This window comes from Athene cunicularia, assembly GCF_003259725.1.
Source record: "Athene cunicularia isolate RWA chromosome 1 unlocalized genomic scaffold, athCun1 chr1_part3, whole genome shotgun sequence".
Classification (NCBI taxonomy): domain Eukaryota; kingdom Metazoa; phylum Chordata; class Aves; order Strigiformes; family Strigidae; genus Athene; species Athene cunicularia.
This window is the reverse complement of record NW_020799093.1, coordinates 1,000,442-1,010,409: the sequence shown is the minus strand read 5'-3', so window position 1 is coordinate 1,010,409 and position 9,968 is coordinate 1,000,442.

Genomic DNA, 9,968 nt, shown 5'->3' with positions numbered 1-9,968 from the left:
TGTTCAATTTTTCTCACAAAAAGTGACAAATAGCCTGATTTTTGTCAGCACAAGAAATAAATTACTAATATGAACCATACTGCTCACAACGGCTTAAATCACAATCTGAACTTTGAGGAAGCTCCACTCTCAGGATTTCAGGTCAGGAAGAAACAATTCTGCAGTGTCATGAATAAAAGAAAAAAAGCAAGGAGTTGTTTGTTGACCTTGAACTGCTTTGTCTTCCAGAAGCTCGTTTTAACTTTTAATCAACACTTTCAAGCACAAGTCCCACCTTCCTCCCTTCTATACAGCTGCTTATCCTCCTACCTATATTTCCATGAGTTTATAAATTCATATTTACTGAACATGTGGAGTTCAAGCAAACTTATAAAAGCATCTATCTCCATCTGTCCTCCTAAAAAAAACCTGCTTGCACCCAAAGGAAAAACAACACACAATTGTTGAAACAGACAGCATATGATGGCAAGACATATCAGTGCTTCTAGAATCAACCAGAACAAACATCAGCTTTTCATAAAATGACAAGAATGAACAATTTAACTCCAAGGTTTTTCCCATCTCCAGTATGGGCACTGCTTGCAATGAAACCCTTTGTCCTTAAATTAATGAAAAACATTGCTAGCAGTTGACCCTCAAAGAAGTTGTTTGACCTTTGGATATTGTAAAGTGAACCCAAAAGCTCTTGCAAACATCTGCATTTATTTGGTTATGGAATTAATGATGCCAGCCCATTTCACAGCTGATACACGAAGAAGCAGCAGCAGCTGCTCTTTCAGCCCCTGTGACTATAGCCTAGTGACCGTGCCTTGATTTGAAAAATGGATTCTGTACTGTGATTTTATGAAGGCAGTTTAATGTAATTCCTGGTTTAGAAGCAGATTCATCCCTGCATCATAGATTTCACATCTAGACATCCAAGACGTTGGACAGATCAGGTTTTTCATAGCTAAAACAGCTTCTTATTAAATCTGTAGCTGAGAGTGTGTTAATGCAAGTGTGTGTATGCACATGCACACATATTGCAAGGAATTTAGAAAGTCCACAGAAAGCACATTCCTGTGTGCAGAGCCCATTCCACGAGAAGCACAAAATGAAAGCCTCCTCTTGTCTATTGAAGTTCCGTTAGGACCAGGATGATATCCTAGATGGAGTCAGGAACACGCAAAGAGCACACAGAATTAACCAGTTACCAAAACATCTAGTGATGAGGTTCAGCAACAAAACTGACATGGCGAGTCCAATCATTTGATAATGAAAAAGGTTTGAAAGATATTGTTTTTCATGGTTGTCAAGCACATTCAAAAGTTACACAGGAGTGTTCTCTCTGCTGGCATACATCATGGGCATATTTAACACCCCATTTATAAAGCACTCTCCTTATGTATTGATTACCTTGGCCATTGCACTGATCCCTCACCCCCCATTCCCAGTTTCCTTATAGAGCACTGGGGAAGGTGGCTGTTATTCATTCATCATCTCACTCCCTTGTAAACAAGCATAAGCACTCACTTCAGAGCACAGGAAAAAAGTGGTGTCTCCAGAAACAGCATGCTTCAAGTTTTCAGTGACTGACTAGCAATTAATTATCCCAAAATAGTAACTGAAAGTTTAAAGCTTCTTAACAGCAATGCTGATCAAACTGCTCAATACAGTCATCAGCAAGAAGGATGCTCACCATCAATCTACTCTATTATTCTGGAGTTTCAAACACTGTAAAGTATTCAGGCATTTTATATGCACTAGTACATTTAGATATATAATGCAAAAATATGAACGAATTTATTTAATAAACACTTTTCATTTGTATCACACATCTAAAAGTATTTGCAAGGTTCCAGTTTCCAAGACTTCCTAAGTCACAGCACTGACCACCAGAGAACCCTCCACCTCTTCCACCAGTAAAGACCTCAGTTGAATTTGATCTTTTGAAGGGATGGAGAAGTGTCACTTCAGGAAATCCCATACTAAGACCAATCCCGCTAGAAAAGTCCATTAAAACAAATATTTGCCCAGCTTGCAAGGAGTCAGAGCATTTCCACAGGTTATAAAGAAACCAGGGTCAAATTCCCATGCTATTTTATGTGAAAATAATATTTGTATCACACTCTGAATGGGAGTAGATGCAGGTCTGAGCTGAAGGATGAGGAAGGCCTCTACACAACCACACCGCTGTTCCTGCATTTGGTGCTTGTGCAAAGTTTGTCAAGACACATTAGGAGGATGTGCAACAGGCTTAACTGACCCCTGACAAAGCCTCACCAAAACAGGGACCAACACTTTCCTTATTGCAGGTGTTGCTCCCTTCTTGATTATAACCTATCCAGGACCCAGGATGTTCTTTTACTCCTAATTAAGTCCTTTCTGAACTAACACCTTTCTAAGAGATTGCCATTTCAAGGCCACTGTTTTGGCTATTTTGAAACATCCTGACATAGTCAGCAGACCTCAGTGAAAGAAAGGGATCACTGTGATATTACTGCTGCTTACTAAGTTTTTGCAGTGGGCAGAAAACTGGGCTATCATTTCCACAATTGATATTTTTCATACATTAAGAATTATGCAAGAAGTCACTCTGGTAACAAAAAAGTATTCTCCATAAAGCATTCCAGAAAATATTAAGACATCTATCAAAACAATATTTCCCCTTTCTGTCACTCTCCCCAGTGGTCAGTTAAACCAGGTTTCACAACATTGTTCCTTTTAAATCCATTTTACAAGTGATTGCATGCCAGAGATGAGAAAAAGGCTGCCTTCAGTATTTATGTTTATTTGTCACAGCTTGAAATTGGGCTGGGACACTGAAAGCATTTCAGAGCTTGTGGAAATCCTCCCTTTAGATTATGTAAAACCTGTTGATGCATATTCAGGAACACACCATAAAATATCATTAGTGATAAATCTGTCTTCAGCTACTATGAGCTTCTGCATGTCCTCACACTCTTTTATACGTTTTCAGTTGTTTTCCTTCCACTGCAAACCCAAATAAGATATCTTTTTAATAATAAAACTGGCAGATTGGAAGTGCATGATGCTGAGATACCTCTGTGATATTCTTACCTACACCACCATGAAACTGAGTACAGTGACTATTTCACTGAAAGACAAATGATGCTGGACAAAGAACAAAAATAACAACTATTTGTTGTAAATAGATGCTGCAGATTATCAGGTGGAAGATGCATTTCATCATAGCTAAACTTGGGTATATAAATAGCAAAAAATCTACAAACTGTTCCCATCTATGGTAGAAAAATCTGCTTTCTGAACACCAACTTCGGCTCTTGCACAGCAACACTGCTATATTGAAGTTTATAGTCCAAATTCTTTCCTTTTAACCCTCCAAGTCTCCATTCTACAGGCATCTATTTTAACTTTTTCCCCTACTGTTTTTTCTCTTTTCGCTCCAGAAACTTCTTAAAGTCAAGAGAAGGAAATAGTTAAATTCTTGTCATCATTTCCCTTCTCATTCAGTAGACAGGATTGTTTTTACTAGAAATATCCATATTCGAAAATAGAAGAAAATAGTAAAATTCCCCTGGAGTGCAGTATTTCTTTGCTTTATCACAAACATCTATATACTAAATGGCATCCGTCTCACTGACAAGGGAGGTTTTCTCTCCTTCTGGAACAGTCAGATATGTAGTGTACTGCAAGACGTATTTTGCGATTACTACTTGAAAGAAGAAAAAAACTTCTCGATATGTATTCCCTTTCCCCAGGTGTCTATCAAATCAGAGCCAGCTGTAATTCAGAGAGACTGGGGACAGAGCAGAAGTGCTTATTCAGCAAGCAGGAGAGTTCACAAGTTCAAGCGATGGCAGACATTTATAAGTGAAGATTTCAGTTGCAGTAGAGGCTGACTGCATTTTTGCAACGTGCTACTTCCGCCATTACCATCCTTGATAGTAGAGAAGGCTGCACAGTTCCAGAACCACACACAGAGTGAAGGAGCAGATTGAACAAGCATTTTACTGCTAAAAAACCTGAGGTCTCACGTGCAAGCACAGAAAAAGAAAGAAAGAGAAGAATAGAATACCTCTCCAATTAAAGTTACAAGACTGTCAACAACAGTTTTGCCAGGAAAACAACTAAAGAAAACAAATCTTTCCTGCCAGTGCTCTTTCCCAAGGCATCGCCCTTGCCCTGCTCTGAATCATCCTTTAATCCCTCTCCTCAGGACTGTGCTACAGCAGCAGACAACGTGCTAGACCACAGCTTGATAACCACTGAGGCTTTTGTCCTAGGAAACACAGCCCAGTTATCATCCAGAGGAAAATGGTAGACTACTTGCTAACTGTTGGAGAACGGCTTGCAGAGAGCAAGGCCATAGCTCCCTGCAGAAGTCGGTCCCAGCCACCTGAGGTAAGCAAAGGAAAGAACCCAGGGTACAGTTTTCTAAACAAGGATGAAGACCCAAGGCTCAGTTGTGCTAGTGAGGATTGTTGTGAGAACACAGAGATAAGTTGGGGCGCATTATGACCTTGGGGGTCAGAGAAAAGCAGCCCTGGGAGAGAAGCAGGTTCACAGCAAGAAAGATGTTTGTGCATACCAGAAATGCCACAAGGGGCTGGGGTATTATAATGTGACTTTTTAGATGTACCCAATGGCTGAGATATTATAATGTAGTTTCTTAAATGTATCCAATAGAGTTACAGGTAGCGTATTGTAGACTGCTTATATAAGGTGTGATTTCTTTCAATAAAGTTGAAGCTTGCTCTATCATTCACATTGAATCGGCTGCTTGCTTCCTCCGCCTGCCGCAGCTAACTGCCTTTTGCTTTACCTGCAAGATCTTAAACCACACTATCACTAAAATAAAAGCAATCCTACCTCTTAAGAATAACTGGTTTAACTGCTCCTGCATCACAACACCAAACCCTGACTTTAACTAGTGCCACACAACAGAATCATGCACTTCACCTCCCTCCTCTCCTTCATACAACACACACAGCCCACTTCAGCTTTCTGAAGCAAAAATCCTTTCCTCTCCAAATCAGGCAAGTTCAGCTGTTCATTTCACATTTACTCTAGGTCACATCACACATTAAATTCATCCATCTTAACAGCTATTTGGAGGTTGTGAGGCACCTCCCCAAAAATCAATTTCCAACTTTTCCATAGAACAAGAGAAATTAGGGCAGTTAATCTTCATGTAAGCATTAATATTCAGTGAGTGGCTATTACAGCAATTCTCCTGGAAGACGCAAACAGCCACTCTGAAGAGCTGGGCTGCTGGGTAAGGCAGTCAATTGACTCACGAGGCACCAAGCCTAATAAGTTCCCTGCTAACTGTGCAGGATCAGGCCTCCTGACTAGAGTGCATTTTGCAGAGAGAAAAAAGAGCATGTTGTCTGCTGACAGGAATAATAAATATTTCAGTGACTAGTGTAAGAAAGACTTAAAGAAATCACTAGGTCATGCCAAGATCTCAAACACAGGTAACAATGTTGTGGAGAGAAGACCTGTGCAGGGTCAGGTACCACAGCCTCCCAGAAAGGCTCCCCCACAGAAGCCCTATGCAGCTATGAAACAGCCTTCACACTTTTCACTTTGGTTTCTGACAACACATCAACACCAAAACACTCCCTGTGCGGTTCCTAACTCCCACCTTGGCCTGATCTTGGAGGAAGGATAGTGCTGGATTTAAAGCAAAAACATGCTGACTCCTACTTGTAACACAAGAAGCGGCACTGACCATTTTATTTACAGAAAGATGTTGGTATGAGGGTATATTTTAACAGTACTACTCAATATTGCACACAGGGAGAGGGATGCAGACATGCTACATCAAGATTTACAGATATTAGTGAGAAGTGTAAGACCATTTCTAAATACTTAGAAAACTTGGCAAATTTCCTAGTCTCCAAAGATAATTTTGTAGCGTTGCAGCCTTGAGCAAAAGTCTAACAGCATCCTTTGGTTTTCACATCCACAGTGAGAAAGCGAGCGTGCAGATTCTGCTACATATAAATAGGCATTTGTATATATCAACTATGTCCTCTGTCTGGATAAAATTTATTATCTGCTATATCAGTATAACAGCAAAAGAAAAGACACCCTAATGTTGACATGAACTATTTTGACAAAGGAAAAAAAAAAAAAAAAAAATCAGGCTACAAAGAATTTAAGATTTAGAAGGTAGGCTGTTCAAACTTGAAAATGTTATTTAATGATACACAATAAAAACAAATAACTTTCATTCTCCAATTCCCCAGTTAATGTTTATTGATTAAGCTTTTGCTAGAAAAAGGCTATTAACAGTGCATAGTCTTGGACAAGTGCTTAAAGCAAGTGTTGTATCTTATATGTAACCATTTGTTCAGTGAAAAGCATTTACAAGAAACTGTTTTTCACTCTTTTGAGGGGAAAAAGTGGGAGTTATTTGCAACAATGCAAGCAGAACAAACTGTAAAAAATGCATTCTATTTTATTGTGTTATAAAAACAAGTCATTGACAAAGTTTTATAGAGGTACAATTAGTTCGTTCAGCCTTACGTTCTACTGAAAACGTCACTTTTCTATTTCTAGACCAGAGAAAGCTTTGGAAAAAAACCATTCTCTAGTGCATCAGAAATAGATATTGAATTATAAGTACATTAATTGCATGCAGCTTTCCATTTACCTGTAGCTATTTTGAAACTGAACTACTCTTGAATATTAGAATTTCAGCCACCTTTCTATCATTATTTCTGCAAAGCACAGTTTTCATCCTGAATAAATCAAGAAAAAAAAAAAAAAAAGTTACAAACGGTTATCAGGCAGTTATATTATTGCTGTAAAGGCATTAACCAGCAGACTCGGTTAAATCTAGTCAAAACAAAACACTCTGTGTTCTCACCACCCTTGTTCACTTCCCACTTTTCAAGAAATGGGCTTTAGTAAACAATAGCATGATGGCGATGAACATATAAACAAGTATATTTATGGTCATCTCCAGGCATTCTCTTATGACCTTTCCTTAAAGCAATCACAGGCTTTTATGCCAACTAATTTTTATTTCTAATTGTACTTTGGAACATGATACCTTCATCCACACTACAAAGATTTTCGAATAAAATTATTAGGGTCTGAGAAGCTACAATAATAAAATAGGTACTCAATATTTGCTATATAAACTTGCAAAGTCAGAATAACAAATCCTGAAGATATTTGGCATATCATTACATATACCATCAGCAAATAACCATTACATTGTCCACAGTCCACAGGTATACATCTTTGGATAGAAGGAAGTTCAACAGTTTTCCACTGGATGTTTTATATCAAATAATTAATGAACAACATTTCTTTTGGTCTTTTCCAGAGAACTTGCAGCATTTCAGCAAAAATAAATGTTCTTCACTTGAATGTACGTTGGATCATATTATTATTATTATTATAAATTATAATTTTTAAATTATAATTTATATAATTTATCACCCTAAAGGTCAGTATATTCAAGTTCTCCAACAAAGTGTAAAGGAAAATCAGCTTTAAATAGTGGGAAAGCAGGAAGAGTCAGATGGATACTGAAAAGACTTTTTTTTTTTTTAAGAGTACAGAAATATCTCAGGCACAATCTCTCAGCAATGCCTCAAGTGCCATTCTGAAGAACCTTTTGTTTTTTCCAAACTTATATTAGAAAATGTTACTATAAAAGGACAGCGTTACTTAGGAAAATAAGCGTGGAATCAGGCTAGTGCTACAAGTTTTGCATTTTCAGCAGTATTTCAAACCTTTCTGTAAGCTTTCATTAAGTACAAGACAAGGAATCAAGTACTCTTGCCCAACCTCAGTCTTGCCTCACCAAAGTCCTTGATAGAGTATTTTGCTATTTCAAAAAAAAAAAAAAAAAAAAAAAAAAAAATAAAATAAATCTTGATAAAGTCCAACCTATTCATATTTCCACCCCTGCCATGGGATTTTGATATAGACTAATATATGTACTTTTTAACAAAGGGGAAGAAAAATGCATCTGCTAAGATTTAAAATAGGAATGTCTTTTCAGAGCATCAAAATATTTGACTACCTTAATTCCAAATATTTAATAGAAAAATATAATTTTACATTCTCAAAAACATGCTCAGATGAAGCTTAAAATTTGCAGAACAGTAGGACCCACTCCCACTACATTATAGTCACAAACACTTTCATTAAAGGCCACACCACCCACAAACAACAGGATCTTAGCAATGAAACTAAGCACTCTACATCAGACACTTCCTCACCATTAGGTACAACATTCACAACATGCATCAAAACCATCTTTACTTTGTTTCTTAAAACAGCCTTAAGAGTCACACAACAGTGACGTGGAGATGAGTAACAAAGCCAAGACCCCGCAGCACCTACGGTTCACAAGAGCGCCTTGCAACAGCCCTGGGTGAGGCTGGAGCCCATACCCCGCAAGACAACTCCTGCTTCACTCATCTGCACATAACATGAGCAAACCAGAAATGTATCAGCTATAAACTATCCTACCTTGACTTAGCTGCAACAGATGAGAGAACAGATACACCATGAACTCAGCTGAACTTGCCATTTCCCTAGCATCTAAGCAGCCAAAGCTTTTGCCTACAGCCTGAATGTTGTAATTTCAGGTTTCAACTCTAAAACTCTTACCTTATTTTCTTTCAACAGCTAAACCTTCCATTGCAGAGCACCAAAGCAAGCTAACAGCTTGCCTAGAAGGACTAGAGTTGCCACTAAGGTTTTGTTTTTCAGGACATGCTGTATTGCTGAAGCAGAGCTAAACCCAGACCTTCACATGACCAAGGCAAACTGCAGACATTTCAACTCCTTCAAACAACCAAACACATAAATTTTGTTTCTATCCCTTTATAAAAATCACCTGGCTGTTTCCAAGCTGGATCTGATAGCAAACAAAGCCAATTGGCTCCCTAACCTCAGGTGCCGCCTAGTTTGCAAAGCAGATCCTAGTCTGCAAAACTGATGGTTACATTTATAAACTCAAAATATCATATTTGTGTGTTTTATTATTAACTGCAATTGCTTCACCTCATAAAAACCTTCCAACAGTGGTGAATGAAGTTCCCATGTTCTTATATGCATAGAAAAATTCAGTAAACAATCTGCAAAATACACTTAGGAGGAATCTTGGTTTTTCACCCAAGACTTTGTTCTTCCCCAAGATAGTTTCATAAAAGTTACAGCAAGCAGACAATGGTTAAAGTTCAAAGAAAGTAGTAACTGAGCTTCACACAGGTGATGACAGGAATGAACTAATGAACCACTGGTTGCTCCTATATAAAATAATTCTATGGATGTGTCAGATGGATTATGGATGTGACAGATCTCCTAATCATATTTTACTATTCCTCCTAAATATTCGATGCTATTCTAAGACAAAACAGGAATAGGAAGCAAGAGCTGCCCTTAGGTTTATGAAAATTATTTTGAAAGATTGTCCCTACTAAATTTTAAGACCAAAGGTTTTATTAGAGGTGGGGAGGTGGAAAGGAGCCCGAGAAATATGTGCACAGCACAGGAATTACAGGGAAGAACATACCTCAGAAGGCACCTTTATGAGGGAGCAGGTGAAGGTCTAATGCCTTTGAATGCACACAAGGGTTTGTAAGATAGAAGAGACAGCAGAACTCAAATGAAGGGAGAGAAAAACTATGTGGAAAAGTGGATGTTTCTGGGAAATGTATGAAAGGAAAACATTCAAAGCTCCATGGTGTCAGAGGCATCCCAAAAAAAAAAAAAAAAAAAAAAAAAAAGGCACAGTGGTGAGTAATTCAAAGCAGAAAATTTCAGATGTGGTTTTCTATTGGGAAAGACTTAGATGTGTAGCTAAAGTTTTTCAAGGTAAAAGCAGAACTATCAATAACTTCCCCAATCTTCTTGTCTTTGGAGAAAGCCAATTGTCACCAGGTCTCCCTCCATTGTAAACAACTGGAAGGTGACTGTACTGATCCATCATGAACTTTACCAGCCTCAGGTGTTGGGGATCTCATGCAATA